We start from the raw sequence: 7,368 nt of genomic DNA, 5'->3' as shown, positions 1-7,368 counted from the left end.
GTAAACCCACAGCAGATAGTGACCATTGACTCCCATAGTAGGAATAAAAAATGATGGAATTTTATAGGTACAATCAACTGTGTGCTAAATATAATTTTTTTAAATATTTTCTTCATCATTTATCAAGATACTTCTAAAATATTTTTTTCCTACTATGGAAATAGATGGTAATTTATTTCATTATTTGCTTTACAGGCTTGCAGAGCTGATATGATGACGACTTAAACATCCTCAACACATCTGAAGGCACAACTTAAAGAGATAGTTCAATGAAAATTCTTTCATCATTTACTCATCCTTGAGTTGTTTTAAACCTGTATGCATTATTTTTATCTGATAACACAAAAGAAAATATTTTGAGGAATGATGGTAAACCCACAGCAGATAGTGACCATTGACTCCCATAGTAGGAATAAAAAAACTGATGGATTTTTATAGGTACAATCAACTGTGTGCTAATTACAGCAGCCATATCACCCTGTAGCCCAAGACAGCTTGCCCACTGAAGCTAAGCAGGGCTGAGCCTGGTTAGTACTTGGATGGGAGACCACCTGGGAAAACCAGGTTGCTGCTGGTAGAGGTGTTAGTGAGACCAGCAGGGGCAGGGGGTGCTCACCCTGTGGTCTGTGTGGGTCCTAATGCCCCAGTATAGTGACGGGGACACTATACTGTCAAAAAAAGCACCGTCCTTCGGATGAGACGTTAAAACCGAGGTCCTGACTCTCTGTGGTCATTAAAAATCCCAGGATGTCCTTCGAAAAAGAGTAGGGGTGTGCCCCGGCATCCTGGCCAAACTTGCCCATTGGCCTACTAATCATCCCTCATACTAATTGGCTATATCACTCGGTCTCCTCTCCATTAATAAGCTGGTGTGTGGTGGGCGTTCTGGCGCAATATGGCTGTCGTCGCATCATCCAGGTGGATGCTGCACATTGGTGGTGGTTGAGGAGATTCCCCCATTCATATGTAAAGCGCTTTGAGCACTGGAAAAGCGCTATATAAATGTAACGAATTATTATTATTATTATTATTATTACTTATAATTTTTTAAAATATTTTCTTCATCATTTATAAAGATACTTCTAAAATATTTTTTTCCTACTATGGAAGTCAATGGTAATTTATTTCATTATTTGATTTACAGGCTTGCAGAGCTGATATGATGATGACTTAAACATCCTCAACACATCTGAAGGCACAACTTAAAGAGATAGTTCAATGAAAATTCTTTCATCATTTACTCATCCTCGTGTTGTTTTAAACCTGTATGCATTAGTTTTTTCTGATTAACACAAAATAAAATATTTTGAGAAATGATGGTAAACCCACAGCAGATAGTGACCATTGACTTCCATAGTAGGAATAAAAAAAAGATTGAATTTTATAGGTACCATCAACTGTGTGCTAATTATAATCTAATTATGATTTTTCAAAATATTTGCTTCATCATTTATAAAGATACTTCCAAAATATTTTTTTCCTACTATGGAAGTCAATGGTAATTTATTTCATTATTTGCTTTACAGGCTTGCAGAGCTGATATGATGACGACTTAAACATCCTCGACACAACTGAAGGCACAACTTAAAGAGATAGTTCAATGAAAATTCTTTCATCATTTACTCATCCTCGTGTTGTTTTAAACCTGTACGCATTAGTTTTTTTCTGATTAACACAAAAGAAAATATTTTGAGGAATGATGGTAAACCCACAGCAGATAGTGACCATTGACTCCCATAGTAGGAATAAAAAAATGATGGAATTTTATAGGTACAATCAACTGTGTGCTAATTATAATTTTTTAAAATATTTTCTTCATCATTTATAAAGATACTTTTAAAATATTTTTTCCTACTATGGAAGTCAATGGTAATTTATTTCATTATTTGATTTACAGGCTTGCAGAGCTGATATGATGATGACTTAAACATCCTCAACACATCTGAAGGCACAACTTAAAGAGATAGTTCAATGAAAATTCTTTCATCATTTACTCATCCTCGTGTTGTTTTAAACCTGTATGCATTAGTTTTTTCTGATTAACACAAAAGAAAATATTTTGAGAAATGATGGTAAACCCACAGCAGATAGTGACCATTGACTTCCATAGTAGGAATAAAAAAATGATTGAATTTTATAGGTACCATCAACTGTGTGCTAATTATAATCTAATTATGATTTTCAAAATATTTGCTTCATCATTTATAAAGATACTTCCAAAATATTTTTTTCCTACTATGGAAGTCAATGGTAATTTATTTCATTATTTGATTTACAGGCTTGCAGAGCTGATATGATGATGACTTAAACATCCTCAACACATCTGAAGGCACAACTTAAAAAGATAGTTCAATGAAAATTCTTTCATCATTTACTCATCCTCGGGTTGTTTTAAACCTGTATGCATTAGTTTTTTCTGATTAACACAAAAGAAAATATTTTGAGAAATGATGGTAAACCCACAGCAGATAGTGACCATTGACTTCCATAGTAGGAATAAAAAAATGATTGAATTTTATAGGTACCATCAACTGTGTGCTAATTATAATCTAATTATGATTTTTCAAAATATTTGCTTCATCATTTATAAAGATACTTCTAAAATATTTTTTTCCTACTATGGAAGTCAATGGTAATTTATTTCATTATTTGCTTTACAGGCTTGCAGAGCTGATATGATGACGACTTAAACATCCTCAATACATCTGAAGGCACAACTTAAAGAGATAGTTCAATGAAAATTCTTTCATCATTTACTCATCCTCGTGTTGTTTTAAACCTGTACGCATTAGTTTTTTTCTGATTAACACAAAAGAAAATATTTTGAGGAATGATGGTAAACCCACAGCAGATAGAGACCATTGACTCCCATAGTAGGAATAAAAAATGATGGAATTTTATAGGTACAATCAACTGTGTGCTAAATATAATTTTTTTAAATATTTTCTTCATCATTTATCAAGATACTTCTAAAATATTTTTTTCCTACTATGGAAATAGATGGTAATTTATTTCATTATTTGCTTTACAGGCTTGCAGAGCTGATATGATGACGACTTAAACATCCTCAACACATCTGAAGGCACAACTTAAAGAGATAGTTCAATGAAAATTCTTTCATCATTTACTCATCCTTGTGTTGTTTTAAACCTGTATGCATTATTTTTATCTGATTAACACAAAAGAAAATATTTTGAGGAATGATGGTAAACCCACAGCAGATAGTGACCATTGACTCCCATAGTAGGAATAAAAAAACTGATGGATTTTTATAGGTACAATCAACTGTGTGCTAATTACAGCAGCCATATCACCCTGTAGCCCAAGACAGCTTGCCCACTGAAGCTAAGCAGGGCTGAGCCTGGTTAGTACTTGGATGGGAGACCACCTGGGAAAACCAGGTTGCTGCTGGTAGAGGTGTTAGTGAGACCAGCAGGGGCAGGGGGTGCTCACCCTGTGGTCTGTGTGGGTCCTAATGCCCCAGTATAGTGACGGGGACACTATACTGTCAAAAAAAAGCACCGTCCTTCGGATGAGACGTTAAAACCGAGGTCCTGACTCTCTGTGGTCATTAAAAATCCCAGGATGTCCTTCGAAAAAGAGTAGGGGTGTGCCCCGGCATCCTGGCCAAACTTGCCCATTGGCCTACTAATCATCCCTCATACTAATTGGCTATATCACTCGGTCTCCTCTCCATTAATAAGCTGGTGTGTGGTGGGCGTTCTGGCGCAATATGGCTGCCGTCGCATCATCCAGGTGGATGCTGCACATTGGTGGTGGTTGAGGAGATTCCCCCATTCATATGTAAAGCGGTTTGAGCACTGGAAAAGCGCTATATAAATGTAACTAATTATTATTATTATTATTATTATTAATTATAATTTTTTAAAATATTTTCTTCATCATTTATAAAGATACTTCTAAAATATTTTTTTCCTACTATGGAAGTCAATGGTAATTTATTTTATTATTTGCTTTACAGGCTTGCAGAGCTGATATGATGACGACTTAAACATACTCGACACAACTGAAGGCACAACTTAAAGAGATAGTTCAATGACAATTCTTTCATCATTTACTCATACTCGTGTTGTTTTAAACCTGTACGCATTAGTTTTTTTCTGATTAACACAAAAGAAAATATTTTGAGGAATGATGGTAAACCCACAGCAGATAGTGACCATTGACTCCTATAGTAGGAATAAAAAATGATGGAATTTTATAGGTACAATCAACTGTGTGCTAATTATAATTTTTTAAAATATTTTCTTCATCATTTTTAAAGATACTTTTAAAATATTTTTTTCCTACTATGGAAGTCAATGGTAATTTATTTTATTATTTGATTTACAGGCTTGCAGAGCTGATATGATGATGACTTAAACATCCTCAACACATCTGAAGGCACAACTTAAAGAGATAGTTCAATGAAAATTCTTTCATCATTTACTCATCCTCGTGTTGTTTTAAACCTGTATGCATTAGTTTTTTCCTGATTAACACGAAAGAAAATATTTTGAGGAATGATGGTAAACCCACAGCAGATAGTGACCATTGACTCCCATAGTATGAATAAAAAATGATTGAATTTTATAGGTACCATCAATTGTGTGCTAATTATAATCTAATTATAATTTTTCAAAATATTTTCTTCATCATTTATCAAGATTCTTCCAAAATATTTTTTCCTACTATGGAAGTCAATGGCAATTTATTTCATTATTTGCTTTACAGGCTTGCAGAGCTGACATGATGACGACTTAAACATCCTCGACACAACTGAAGGCACAACTTAAAGAGATAGTTCAATGAAAATTCTTTCATCATTTACTCATCCTCGTGTTGTTTTAAACCTGTATGCATTAGTTTTTTCTGATTAACACAAAAGAAAATATTTTGAGAAATGATGGTAAACCCACAGCAGATAGTTACCATTGACTTCCATAGTAGGAATAAAAAAATGATTGAATTTTATAGGTACCATCAACTGTGTGCTAATTATAATCTAATTATGATTTTTCAAAATATTTGCTTCATCATTTATAAAGATACTTCCAAAATATTTTTTTTCCTACTATGGAAGTCAATGGTAATTTATTTCATTATTTGATTTACAGGCTTGCAGAGCTGATATGATGATGACTTAAACATCCTCAACACATCTGAAGGCACAACTTAAAGAGATAGTTCAATGAAAATTCTTTCATCATTTACTCATCCTCGGGTTGTTTTAAACCTGTATGCATTAGTTTTTTCTGATTAACACAAAAGAAAATATTTTGAGAAATGATGGTAAACCCACAGCAGATAGTGACCATTGACTTCCATAGTAGGAATAAAAAAATGATTGAATTTTATAGGTACCATCAACTGTGTGCTAATTATAATCTAATTATGATTTTTCAAAATATTTGCTTCATCATTTATAAAGATACTTCCAAAATATTTTTTTTCTACTACAAAAAGTCAATGGTAATTTATTTCATTATTTGCTTTACAGGCTTGCAGAGCTGATATGATGACGACTTAAACATCCTCGACACAACTGAAGGCACAACTTAAAGAGATAGTTCAATGAAAATTCTTTCATCATTTACTCATCCTCGTGTTGTTTTAAACCTGTATGCATTAGTTTTTTCCTGATTAACACGAAAGAAAATATTTTGAGGAATGATGGTAATCCCACAGCAGATAGTGACCATTGACTCCCATAGTAGGAATAAAAAAATGATGGAATTTTATAGGTACAATCAACTGTGTGCTAATTATAATTTTTTTAAATATTTTCTTCATCATTTATAAAGATACTTTTAAAATATTTTTTTCCTACTATGGAAGTCAATGGTAATTTATTTCATTATTTGATTTACAGGCTTGCAGAGCTGATATGATGATGACTTAAACATCCTCGACACATCTGAAGGTACAACTTAAAGAGATAGTTCAATGAAAATTCTTTCATCATTTACTCATCCTCGTGTTGTTTTAAACCTGTATGCATTAGTTTTTTCCTGATTAACACGAAAGAAAATATTTTGAGGAATGATGGTAAACCCACAGCAGATAGTGACCATTGACTCCCATAGTAGGAATAAAAAAATGATGGAATTTTATAGGTACCATCAACTGTGTGCTAATTATAACCTAATTATAATTTTTCAAAATATTTTCTTCATCATTTATCAAGATACTTCCAAAATATTTTTTTCCTACTATGGAAGTCAATGGCAATTTATTTCATTATTTGCTTTACAGGTTTGCAGAGCTGATATGATGACGACTTAAACATCCTTTACACAACTGAAGGCACAACTTAAAGAGATAGTTCAATGAAAATTCTTTCATCATTTACTTATCCTCATGTTGTTTTAAACCTGTGTGCATTAGTTTTTTCCTGATTAACACGAAAGAAAATATTTTGAGGAATAATGGTAAACCCACAGCAGATAGTGACCATTGACTCCCATAGTAGGAATAAAAAAATTATGGAATTTTATAGGTTCAATGAAAATTCTTTCATAATTTACTCATCCTTGTGTTGTTTTAAACCTGTATACATTAGTTTTTTATCTGATTAACACAAAATAAAATATTTTGAGGAATGATGGTAAACCCACAGCAGATAGTGACCATTGACTCCCATAGTAGGAATAAAAATATAATGGAATTTAATAGGTACCATCAGCTGTGTGCTAATTATAATTTTTTAAAATATTTTCTTCATCATTTATCAAGATACTTCTAAAATATTTTTTTCCTACTATGGAAGTCAATGGTAATTTATTTCATTATTTGCTTTACAGGCTTGCAGAGCTGATATGATGACGACTTAAACATCCTCAACACATCTGAAGGCACAACTTAAAGAGATAGTTCAATGAAAATTCTTTCATCATTTACTCATCCTCGTGTTGTTTTAAACCTGTACGCATTAGTTTTTTTCTGTAGGAATAAAAAATGATGGAATTTTATAGGTACAATCAACTGTGTGCTAAATATAATTTTTTTAAATATTTTCTTCATCATTTATCAAGATACTTCTAAAATATTTTTTTCCTACTATGGAAATAGATGGTAATTTATTTCATTATTTGCTTTACAGGCTTGCAGAGCTGATATGATGACGACTTAAACATCCTCAACACATCTGAAGGCACAACTTAAAGAGATAGTTCAATGAAAATTCTTTCATCATTTACTCATCCTTGTGTTGTTTTAAACCTGTATGCATTATTTTTTTCTGATTAACACAAAAGAAAATATTTTGAGGAATGATGGTAAACCCACAGCAGATAGTGACCATTGACTCCCATAGTAGGAATAAAAAAACTGATGGATTTTTATAGGTACAATCAACTGTGTGCTAAT

The 7,368-nt window shown here is 32.5% G+C and overlaps 2 pseudogenes; both read left to right on the top strand.

The window, feature by feature from the left end:
* Positions 1 to 460: 460 nt before the first annotated feature.
* On the top strand, positions 461 to 577 carry LOC135759534 (5S ribosomal RNA; annotated as a pseudogene).
* A 2,720-nt stretch (positions 578 to 3,297) lies between these two features.
* LOC135759533 (5S ribosomal RNA) lies at positions 3,298 to 3,414 on the top strand (annotated as a pseudogene).
* The last annotated feature ends 3,954 nt before the right edge of the window (positions 3,415 to 7,368 follow it).

Source organism: Paramisgurnus dabryanus, chromosome 23, assembly GCF_030506205.2.
Source record: "Paramisgurnus dabryanus chromosome 23, PD_genome_1.1, whole genome shotgun sequence".
Taxonomy (NCBI): Eukaryota; Metazoa; Chordata; class Actinopteri; order Cypriniformes; family Cobitidae; genus Paramisgurnus; species Paramisgurnus dabryanus.
This window is presented reverse-complemented; position numbering and strand designations above follow the sequence as displayed.